The sequence below is a fragment of the Talpa occidentalis genome, unplaced genomic scaffold (assembly GCF_014898055.3).
Source record: "Talpa occidentalis isolate TD23 unplaced genomic scaffold, MPIMG_talOcc4v2.1 talOcc4.11, whole genome shotgun sequence".
Classification (NCBI taxonomy): domain Eukaryota; kingdom Metazoa; phylum Chordata; class Mammalia; order Eulipotyphla; family Talpidae; genus Talpa; species Talpa occidentalis.
The window spans coordinates 80488239-80500429 of record NW_023601104.1 but is presented as its reverse complement, the minus strand read 5'-3'; the positions used below and the strand labels follow the sequence as shown (position 1 = coordinate 80500429).

General features: G+C 45.1%; 1 protein-coding gene across 5 annotated transcripts in view; it reads right to left on the bottom strand.

Moving 5' to 3' along the window:
* FOXN3 (forkhead box N3) overlaps positions 1–9417 on the bottom strand; it is a 359639-nt gene extending 350222 nt beyond the window's left edge. For 4 of the 5 annotated variants that reach the window (XM_037503724.2, XM_054691729.1, XM_054691732.1 and 1 more), the window contains exon 1: positions 9102–9178. The gene's annotated coding sequence lies outside the window, so the exon portion shown is untranslated. Of the gene's footprint in view, positions 1–9101; positions 9179–9359 lie in introns of those variants that run through there. The other variant, XM_037503725.2, reaches the window with a different exon arrangement.
* Between the last annotated feature and the right edge of the window lie 2774 nt (positions 9418–12191).

The window sequence follows — 12191 nt, the reverse complement described above, 5'->3', positions numbered from 1 at the left end:
CAGTGCTTTTCAGGGACTTGATGATTAGCCTTCACAATAATCGTTTCAGGATTTCCACATGACTGGGTCATATTTGCATATTTATTCTCTTAGGTTAAGGCCACACAGCTATAAGAGGCAGAGGCAAGGTTTGGAAGCAGGGAGCTTTAGAGCCCAAACATCTAGAGTGTTTTAGGGAAAGGGGTCTTTGGGAGGACAGAGGAGGGGAGAGAGCCATGAGGGACAGGGCATCCTTGAAGTGTTTCCCATGGCATCCTTCAGGTGAGGCACCAGAACTCAAGATGAGGAACCGAATCTGAGGTGGACTTCAAAGAAAGCAGCAAGATGTCCTGGTGATAAATTAGCTGTGTGGAGTGTCAAACAAGATGGCATCCTACATCCAGCCTGGGGAACAAGGCTAATGGTTGTGACAGAGGAAACAATGACCAAATGGGTGCACTTGTACAAAATGTCTGCCTGTATGCTTGCACTCTGAACTAAGACCCTTCTCTAGTTTCTGCTTTTCAGAGTAAAGAACCACGCGCCCTGGATCGTCTTCATTTTGAAGTTCAGGAGAATCAGTTCTCCTGAAACATCTACAAGTTCCATGTCAGAGGAAGGAGCTGATGGGCAGAGTGCTGGCGGGAGAACTGATGTTCCCACGACATCCTGCTCTGGTCATGCACACCAGCCAACCTTCACTGCTACCAAGGCACCAACAAGACCCCAACAACCATCCCAGGCTGGATTGAGACCCCAAGTGCTGGGAATCAGCGGCCTCTGAGAACTTTCACCAGCCAGTGACAGGGTGACAAGTCTGGCACAGCCCGTAGTGCCCTGCTGCCCACAGAGGCAACTGGAAAGAAGATGTACCACTGGCTCCTCCTCTTCCTTACCTCCCACTCCTGACACCTGCTGATGTCTTCTTGGGATCATCTCCCAAGTAAACGACCCACCCCTGAATTCTCTTTTCAGGGTGGGCTTCTAAAAAAAAAAAAAAAAAAAACAAAAGCACATAGGTTTGTCCCACTAGCTGAAAAGAAAGCATTCCTATGAGATCTTTCCCCAACCTGAAATGACCTGAAGCGAAGAAGAACTGATAATTACCGTTCATTTATATGTAAAGGTTTTGAGCATCCCAGACTCAAAAGATGACCTACCAAATCCTATCAAATAACACAAAATCTACCTTGGCACCAACATAGAGTAAAAGCATGGAACTGATGGTAGGCTGTCTGGGAGTCGCTTCTGTCCCTATCACAGAGCATAGTTTTTAGTATGCAGTAGTTACTCAATAATTGCTCATCAAGAGAATATGTGGATGGTTTGTTTCTACAAATTGGCACACAAAGATCTTTAGCACTTTCCTAGATCAATTTTTAAAAATGAATTCATTAAGTGTGAACTCTATGAAGTTCCACCAAGTTCTGATCAGTTACCTGAAGTCTTCAAGGGAATGAAAAAGTGCCAGGCACCTGCAAATGTCTACATAGGTTCCACTACTAGTTCCAACTGGTCACACTCATACCAGGCATAGCATGATGTCCAGCTAAGGATTTAACTTGTCATTTCCCCCACCCCCCTACACTAGTGCAAGAGCAGAACTTAGACGAGGGAGTCAAATTGATCCTTTCTACTTGGTCTGTACAAATCCACACAAGCATGGGTGATCAGGCGTAGGAGAGTCCTGAGGGGACCCAGATACCCTGCCAACCTGACAATCTAAGCCAGTTCTTTTTGATTCAGATGCAAAGGAGATGTCATTATATTTACACGCCTGGATAACTTGGGTAGCTCATGCAAATTACAAAAACAAATATTGCCTAGGAAATCTATTTTTGTGGATTCCACAAAAAAAAAAAAACTATGTGTTTGGGTAAATCAGGATGTTCCTATACCCGTGATAAAGGCATGTAATTGACTAGATCAAAGTGCTCAGAGTACACACAGGTGAGTCAAGGAAGCGGCTCACTGACCAGGGACTAACAAGCCCATCCCATCACTAATGTTCTGATGCTGGGACAAGAAAATGGAGAAGCAAAATCTGACTTCATCCCAGAAACATGACAAATATTCCCCACCCCACCCTGCAACTGATCCCAGGAGGAAACTCTATTTCCAGCTTGGAAGGGGATATCATCAAGCCTGGAACAGAAACAGAGGGACACATGTAAGGTCGTCAGTGGGATGGAAATGTCTGGAATATTCAGACAGGGGTGTGAAGGTAAGATCCCTTTGCTAGTTGACTACCAAAGAGTATGTGGCCCTGGGGGGCATAGTTGCCTCAGCCTCTTCCTCCATAAAATAGGACATTAATGTATTTTATCATTACATAGTAGTATTATGTCAACACTAGTTTATTACACGAGTCAATTAAAGTAATGTCGGGGCAACAACTGATAGACAAAAGCCCCTTACTAGTGTGACATATTTCTCTATTACACAATATTGCCAAACTTACCCAAAGCAAATTATTTCTTTTTCAAGAGGCCATTCTAAATGCTAAATCTAGCCTCATGAAACAAAATGAATCTAAATTTAGAGACATTTATTAACGAGTCATTATATGGTAATTGTTTTCATCTTAAGGCTGCAAAATGTTAAGCTTGTGGCATCAGAAAATTTCACAGTGCAAAGATATCTCAAGTGACCTAAAATCTAACCTTGTGTATATGTGAAAAACCCCTCTTCAAATAGGACTCGCTACTACCTGAACCCTAAGAAAATACCATCACAAAGGGATAGGACTCGGTCTGTGTAACATTAGCAACTTCAACAATGTCCTACTGACTGAGATGTACCCTTGACTTCAGAGACAAACTCCCCAGGACCTAGAGTGTTGGTGTTCCCTTGAGGGGTACCTGGTCTGTCATCACCCTGTGAGTTTCTCTGGCTGTAGACATTCTTCTTTGAAATGCAGATAGGAAAAAGACTAAGACCTCCTCAGATAACCTAACCAAGAAAAGTCTTATCCAGCACAATTCAACAAATGAAAGTTTAGCACAATCATTTTCCTCCACTACCACGGCCAACTATTTCGTGCTTATACTGGTTTCATCTTTGGAGAGGAAATATTTTCTTTAGAAAAAAGTTCCAGCACAAATTGTTACAAGATCTCTGGCTTCCCGGAACATTGATTATTTTAATCCTCAGCCCAAACCCCACGCAGGTAACAGAAACATGGCCAACAGAGTGGAAAAATAGGAGAATGTCGAGAGGGACCGGTTCTTTCTACTTCTGGGTTCTTTCCCCGACTGTGCAGCCTGCAGAAATCATGCAGCGAGGCTGGCTGTGGTTGTCAGAAACACAGAGCCCTCCAAGAGTGCTGGAAGCCTCTGCTGAGGTCTCCTCACTTCCACAGCCATGTACACCTGACTCAAGAGGCTGTGCTGAGCACTAGTGGACCGAAGGGGCCACCTCTGTTCGCCCCCCATGGAAATCTTAATACTCGGAGCTTCTGGGATTCGTGAAAAGGGCCAGTCCCTAAACTCCTGCTGCAGTAAATCTCATAATAGAGGAGATAATGTGTATCTAGTTGATGATATTCAAATATCATCTGTGTGTTATCATTTCACTCAACACTCAAAATACCACCGAGCCTGCCAAGCAGATTATACAGCTTGGCAAACTTTCATTTCATGAATGACACTTAATATGAAATAATTTTCACCGACAAATAGAATAACAGTGATAAAGCAGATCCTGAGGTGGTAATTGAACAAATCCAAGTATTCCCGTACAATATTAACCAACTGATCTCGAACATCCACATTCCAGGTACCTACAGCTTACAAGGAGAGGGGGCCCTGATTTGTAAGTCCCCCTAAAAACATCCTTTCCGATTCCTGCATGGGAGACGACACTGGGGTCTCTCCTTCCTTCCGGGCAGTCCAGTCTGTTGCTCTAAACATGAGAGCTGATTCCAGGACACTGGAGTACATGCTTTTTTCCTACTCAGTCCAAGCACCAGCGTCACCTTAAATGTCAAGGCAAAAGTTCTCTCATCAGCTAAGAAGTTCCAGGACTCTGCAAGCCATTCCCTTGGGCCTTCTTTAGAGACTATTTTGGCCATTTTAAAAGCAGAGGTTGCAAACTCCATTCACAGGGTACCCCTGGCACCCTGGGGTAAGGAGGCTGTGTGCTCTCTTTTTATTCTACTCATATACTGAGGTTCTGCATAAGACTCTACTTGGTGCTAAATATATAACAAAAAATGATGTCTTCAAAAATGTGTGAAAACGATTGCAACAAATGGTTCTCTCTCCCTCGGGCATACCTAGACTCCTCTCCAGGCTGTTCCCCTCAAATGGAGGTGTCTGTGTTGTTTTTTGTTTTTTGTTTTTTTTTAAGATTTATTTATTTATGCATACAAGAGCTGGGGTACAGGCCAGAGTTGCGAGGGGTGAGAGGATCCACCAGAGACAGAGTGGGGAACAGAACAGGCAGATCGACTGAAGTACACTACTGAAGGGAGCAGCGGGGGAGTCAGGAGAGGTCTGCTGCGCCATGTGGGTTGCTCCCTGCTCCCTGGCTGGGCAGGGGATAAAACTCCTCCTGCAGAGGCTGCTGATGGCTTCATAGTGCGGTGCTTAACTCCTTGCGCCACCAGGGAGGCCCTGGAGGTGTCTGTTTTATTTTCCTTTACAGAAGCTTTACCTATTTTTCCTCTTCCAGAATTTGAAACATACTTGAATCAAAACAATGAAATATATTCGTTTGCAATCTTCAAAAGAAAAAATCGAGAATAAGTCTTTCCAAGGTTATGATTTGTTTTCTCACTTCCTGTGTCGAAACTGACTTCAGCACCCCTCCCCTTAGCCCCCATATTTCCAACTCTGTCCCCTACACCAATTTCTTGCCATAGACCTGGCATGTAGCCTTTACGGACTTTTCTTATAAACAAAGAGAAGAAGGAAGCTGCCTCTCTCGCCTTACCTCTCCATGCTAATCTGAAAACTGAGAATGGCATTTGGTTGGCATTCTGGACTAATTATTAGAAATTTGGCAGAGCCACCCAAAAATACCAGCTTCAGTGAGTATATGTGTATCTGACAACTGAGAATGACCTGGAATATTAGTGAACATCTTGATAATTTGTATTGGTAAAATATGTTGTACAGTATAATGATCCGTTTTTCTAATCCCGAAGTCAAAAATAAACAGAAGCATGAACAATTTCATCGTTCTCCTCAATAGTCCCTTTAGAAATGAAGTTTTCTGGGCAAACTATTTGACAATGGAGAATGAAGGCAGGTTCTAGAAACTAACAAATCCCATTCATTTCCTTCAGTTTGTAAAAACAAGCAACTGACATGTTTCCTGCCCATGAACATACTTACAGATAAGAAAGTCCCTACAGGAAATCCTTTGCTAAAAGACAACTGTTATGCCATTACACTTAACCTTTTTTCACCAAATCCCAATCAGTTAAGTATCTGACAACATGAGATCATAAAATATATTCTAAATAACCAAACGATGCTATGCCACTTTGAAAGTCTGTATCTTCCAAAGACAAACATGAGAGATATTAAGTAAACATTAAAATATAGTTGGGCTTCTTTCTACCTCCTCTCTCCCCCCAAGCAATTAGTTGATGAAAACATGGGAAATTTGCTGCTTTTTGAAAAGATCAAAGTGCTAATTAAATAAGATTTTTTAAACTGACCATTTTCAATTAAGATAAGCAATATGATGCTATAAATCATTATGATTGGAAGGAAGATATTTCTAAATGAAGATCAAGAAGTTGAAATTAAAGACTACCATTAACATGATTAGAAAAATACAAGAAATTCACTGCTTTCTATTTATAAGCTCCAATGTTGATCCCCCAAGGCAAAATTGAGAAGGCCTCCGGGGTTAGTTTCCACTCAGCAAACTCCATGGAGGTGGTTTCCAAATTTTTCTCCCTTCTTCATCATCCTCCCTGAAACCAAGACTGACATACTGAAAATATTCACAGCCAAGATTTGGGGAAACTCTCAATTATCCTAAAAACTAATACACCTTGGGGATTCCCTGGTAGTGCAAGGGATTGAGTTGAAGCACTGTGAAGCTGTCCACAGCCACTGCAGCACGAGTTTGATCCCTCACCAGGGAGCTACCCACATAGCGCAGCAGACCTCTCCTGGCTTGCCCGCTGTTCCCCTCAGCAGTGCAATTCAGTAGATCCGCCTGTTCTGTTCCCCACTCTGTCTCTGGTGACTCCTCTCACCCCCCGCACCTCTGACTTATACCCCAGTTCTTCTACGTAATAAATAAATAAATCTTAAAAAAACAACTAACACACCTCTTCTCGATCCACAAAAATAAAGGAAACTTTTCTAAGTTAACTGGATAGTAGTAATTGCCATTCTGGAACTGTCACTTCTGTTCAGTAGTTTAGTGGTTCTTCCTTTCCCTGCTCATGGCAAGCCCAGCCTTAGAAGGGCTTCTGTTCACTCCAGTTCACCTTGGAACCTCTTGCAGAGACTCTTCATTAGCTCTTCCCCCATGTGCCTCTTCATCCCTGGGTGACAATCTCCTGCTTAGAGTTCTAGGAAGAGTTTTGTTCTAAAGGCAGACAGACGAACCCATTTGATTCCACAATCTAGGGCTTCACTACATGCTTCTTCACCTTCTTGCACAAGTCAGAGGTAGCAAAATGCTAAGTAAGCATGCCTGCTCATCCCAGTTTTAAGGTTTCTTCCCCACGTATTTTCAATAAAAATAGTTATGAAATCCTGGAGACTGCATTTTTGGTTGTTGTTGTAAAGTGACCTTGATTTGACAGGCGCGGTCTCAGGTTTCAACAGATGCTGTGGGAAAGCTCACAGAAGCCAACATGTTCCCCAGGCATCTGTGATGACATGCAGGGTTTTATTTTTTTTAAGTGGTGGTTATGGTAGTAGGGGGTGGGGGGGTGTTTAACTCTCCTCGGTTTCCATGACAACCATGTCTCCACTCATGGGTTATTAGATACCATCCACTTCCTGTGTCTAAGTTTCTAAGCCAATCAGAAAAGTCTTCATACATTTAACAACTTCTGGGACTGTGCTTCTTTAACTGAGGTAATTAAGGCTCAAATGAAGATTCCTTGGGCCTTATATTTTTTCTCTTGGTGATAATAACAACCCAAAATATTTACTATTGATTCATGTTCTTATAAGGTGAAGGATGCCCATTTTCCTGGACGTGAAATGCATTCTCCACAAGCCAAATGCCACAATTTCTTAGAATAGTGTGTAAGCTGATGTTGATTGCTCCTCGTTGTTGGTTTCTTTGGCCATTGTAGACTGAAATTGAGTGCCTAAGTCCCGCTAATGCACAAGACACTTAAACTATCAAAGATAATAGGGAGTCTCCCTGGTGGTGCAGGGGTCAAGTCTCAAGCTATCAAGCTATAGTCAGTCACTGTGGCCTGAGTTTGATCCTGGGCCAGGGAGCTGACCCACATGGCACAGCAGACCTCTCCCGTCTGGCACTCTGCTCCCCTCAGCAGTGTATTTCAGTAGATCCACCTGTTCTGCTCCCCACTCTGTCTTTGGTGAATCCTCTCACCACCATCCCCCCACACACCTCTGACCTACACCCCAGTTCTTGTATGCACAAGTAAATAAACATAAATCTTTAAAAAAAAAAAAAAAGTAAAGCTACAGTTTGGCATCCATCTGCTTGAAGGTACCATTCATATGCTCCGATCCAAAAAACAGAAAAAAAAAATTATTCTAAGTTGAACAACTTTGCATGCTGCAACTCCCGAGGCGCAATCATGGAGAATGTATTGTAAAGTGGTATGTCTATAAATGTAAGCTGACGTCCGCAAGGAAATTTGTCACCAAAATGGCCTACTTTATCTGTATAGAAACAACAACAACAAAATTAAACAGAAAAGGATCTCAAGCAAACTGCACCCGAACTGAAAATCAATCTGGGAGAGATCTGTGCCGGAGAAAGGTTGGGGTGAGTGGCTTCCCAAGTCTCGATGGAACTGACCAATCAGCGTGAGAGTTAAAGTGGGCTGCGGTCATTCGTGCAGCCTTCCCGGCTCTGCACTCTCGGAGCTGTTTGCCCTTCTCTAAGGCAGAGCTGACGATCAATGAAAAACAGGGAACAAAAGGAATATAACATGACGTCTTCCTTCGCTAAGGAAAACGACCCCCTTTTTTTCTCAATGGGCCAGTTGCACCCTCCCTAGCCCAGCCCCACCTGGGAGCATCCAGCCGACCGGCGCCTGCACACGAGGCACATTTTACATTTGCCATCATGTGTCCCAACTGCTAGCAAATGTGTCACCTTAAGCACATCCTGTGACAGAGGAGTCCCGAAGCCCCAGCCAATGGAAACTAATAAATTAAATAAATTAATAAGCCCACAATTAAAAGCTGCCGAGAAAAGATTGCGTTTCCCTCCCCCAAACGTCATCCCGGGAGTATAAACAAAAGCAGGAAAAATAGTCTTTGCAGCCTCCCCAGCCGGTAATCAGGGTTTTCGCCTCAAAAATAATGTTTCCAAAAAGAGAGATGGTCTTGCTGCCCTCCGAGGGAACTCTCCTCTGTGCATGTCGTCTTAGGATAACCAGTTACGGTATTCGAAAAGAGGCTGAAACTGCCCACCGATATGACACTCTGTTGATAATTGATAGCAAAACAGTGGCGACAGCAATGCTGTAAACTCCGCCGGAGCCAAACTCCACATTTAACGCGGTAGGTCCCTGAAAATAAAAGTCACGCCTGGGAAGCCCGCAAAAGTGAAGCCCCTGGAAGTCATGAACAGAATACACGCCCGTTGCTTGACGATTTTAAAAATTATCCCTTGCCTGCTCTTTTCAATTTTTACCAAAAATTAACTATCCACAAATTCCTGAGAAACTTTTTTTGTTTTTTAAATGAACTTACTTTTGAGACAAAACTAATGAAAATATGCAACTTGCCCTCCCTGGCTCTTTTCCTTTTGGGCTGCAGGCTCTAAATCAATCTGAAACCAGGTGGAAATAGGGGGGGGGGGCAGACACCTTAAAAAAAAAAAAAAAATCAAAGGGCTCCCCAAAATGCAGCAGCCGGAACAGTGAGGGCTTCTCATGACAATGCTGCGCCCGAGCCGGCGATCAGGAGACAGGAAATGAGCCCCATTTTCGTTACCTTCGATCGCCTGCCCCCCCGCTGCTCCTCGCGGCCGCATTGGGGGGCTGCGGCGGCGCTGGACTCGCGGGTGGCCCCGCCGCGGGGTCGCGCCGTCTCCCGGCCGAGCTGCAGCGGTTCGCGGCCGGAACCCCGGCTCCAGCCCCGCGCCCGCCCGGGGTCGGCGGCGCGGCTCCCACCCGGGCCCGGAGCCCCGCTGGGTCCTAGTGCGCGCCGCGCGCCCGCCCGCCGCCCGCCCGGCCTGCAGCCGGCGCTTACCGCAGGCGGCTCGGGGGGCCGCGGAGCCCCGGGAACGCCGAGACGCCCGCCGGCCCCTTTCAAAACCGGACGGCGGAGGTGCGAACGGCCTGGCGCCTCATGGCAAATCCTGGCATGAGCTGTTAGCAGAAAATCGCTGGCTGCAGCTGAACTCATCGAAGGCGGATGTTGCCCTCCGCAGCCCAGTTGAAAGCACAGGGGAGTGACTGGCGTCTTGCCGTAGGCCGGCGGGGCTCTGTGGGGTGCGCGTTCAGGCGGGGGAGACTGCACGGATCGACTGAGAGAGATTTCATAGACCCACCCCCCTCCGAAAGGTGAAAATGTGTATTTGAAACACTCTTCCCAACAGTTTTCCCATCATTTTTTTTTTTTTCCTTAACAGGTCCTTTTGCAGTTTGCTTTTTCTTACCTTAGCATAGGCTGTTTTAAATAACAAAGGCCCATATGGCTAAACACACAGTCATTTGATTTTCAAAAGACCTCAAAAATTGCATCAAAATATGCCCTCGTGTATCCTCCCAAGAAATCAACGAGAAGAATTAATGGTGGCATATGGTGTGCCTCCTAGAGAAAACTTAATTACAAATTAAAACAAGTGCAAAGATTCACAAATTCAGTAAACTGGAAGCAAATTATGATCCTAGATATATACGGCTTGTGTACAATTAGGGAAAATATAAGTTCTAGATTTCTCCTTGGCCCTCTCCCTGCCCTGTAACACTTTAACTGCAGAGAGCTGTTCCATGAACCCTATAATAACATATTTGGACCAGTCCCCTAAAGAGCTTTCCGCAGCTTCCAGAACATTGATTCGCTGCAGCCCACCTGGAAGGCAACTCTCAAACTTACAAGTGCTCATTTAAGAGGACAATTCTATTAGCCCTAAATTCAAAATAAAAGTGCTTTAGTTTGAAAAGCCGGTTTGAAAGACTTCAAGACTCTTTTTCAGTCTTTGCTATCACCAAGTTTGAAGGTCACAATTCTGTAAAACTGCTAATAACAATGGTGCTGTGGTTTGACACCAAAAGGAAAATCAAGTATGTGTTTTCTGAGTTCTATTTTTGGAGCAGAAAAAGTCCCTTTGAAAATTACTCTTGCCCTCCTCCTTCCCAATTATAGCTAAATAAATGTAATGGAAGATTTTCAGTATTAATTAAACATCAAAGGTACCTTTCCTGCTGCCTTATGTCCATGCAAAGAACTAGTGGCAATATGTAACACTTGTCAGTCTTCAAAGTGTGCATACCTACATCTTGTGTGATCTTTACACACCTCTGTGACAAAACAGACATAACCCCCCCCTTTTTCCAATGAGAGAGTGGAGATCCTGAAGGGTAAAATTACAAAATCACACAGCTGTTGTGCAAGGAGCAGGGACCCCAGTCTCAGTCCCCACAATACATCCAAGAGACTCTGCTTTCTCAGGCTTGGCACCTGGCCTCCCAAATATTTCTCCAGAAGTGCTGGGGAAAAGGAGGTGTGTGTGGGGGGAATGCAGGTAGGTTTCTCTAGTCACTTGTCTTACCTGCTGTAGAACAGTGATTTATCAGCATGGGAAGCAGGGGCTAAGTGACAATGCTTCAGTCTACCAAATGAGAAAGCAGGCTAGTGAGCAAGGCAGCTGGGAGACCTGTCTGGTCAGCTTTCTGTTTCTGTTCTGGCAGAAGGAAAACTTAAAACTCAGGCCGAGCCATGAATACTCCCTTACCTGGGCACCTTTGTGTTCTTTGTCAGAGACTAAGAAATGATTGCATTTTACACGTGGAGGAGTGAGGTTTGCTCAAGAGGAATTTGGTTCTCTGTGAGCACACCCAACTGAAAGACTTAGAAAACCCTGGAAGCACAGGACTTTCAGGTAACCAGTGGCCTGTTAGTGAGCTTGGACCCCATGTCCCCACCCCCTCTACCCCCAAGGCATTCTTCTCAGCCCACCTGCACCCATGGGAAACTCTCTAGTCATTTCTGTTTGTGGCGGTCCACTTCCTCCTCCCCTCTGTGAAAAGGAAATGTAACTTCTCTGATGATGTGTCCCAACCCATCTAAATACCAGCCAGGTGAGAACTGGGTGACATTGAGCTGAAAAGACAGTTTATTCTAAAAAAACGACCCCTGCCTTTTCTGGTGCAGCTCTGAAGGAGGAGGGTGGGCACAGCAGTGGTACTGGAAGCGTGGATGACTTTCCTGGGAACTACTCATGACTCAGGAGGATTAAGACAAAACTTACTTGATGAAATAACTTGATCCCTTTGTTGAAAACTGGTCTAATTACTTTATAGTCACACCATGTGGCTTTCAAGCATGCAAGTGCTGGGCTCCAAGTAATCTTAGCACCAATAGGAGTTGATGAGAAGAAAAGCCTGCGGGTAGGCTGGCAATTGCTGAGCAGGATGTAAGAACTGCAGTGACCCCATGTCACAGGTGATGTGTGTTCATGGCTGACTGTCCAGGTCATGGGCCATCCTCAGCCCTGCCCTCTGCTCATGAGTACTAGCTAGGTGCTGGGTCTTGCAGGGTGAGTTTCTTGGACTCCTGCGGGCTTGGTTGGCTGATGGCTGGTGATGGTCAATGAGAGGCAGTGAAAGGAGAGGCCAAGAGGCCCGATGGCCTCTCCAGCAGTGGCTGCCTCTGCAGTGGTTTCTGCTAGGTGTCCCTGGGATCAGGCAACACTGCCACTTCCTATTCACTCTCCAGCTTAGGGATATTAATGGTTTTCTGCTAGAATTAGTCTCTGGGTAAGTTCACCATCCCATTTGCATCTCAGATCCTGCAGCACCTGTGTGAGCAATCCCCTGCATTAAATTCCTTCTGTGCGCATCAACAGTGTCAATGGAA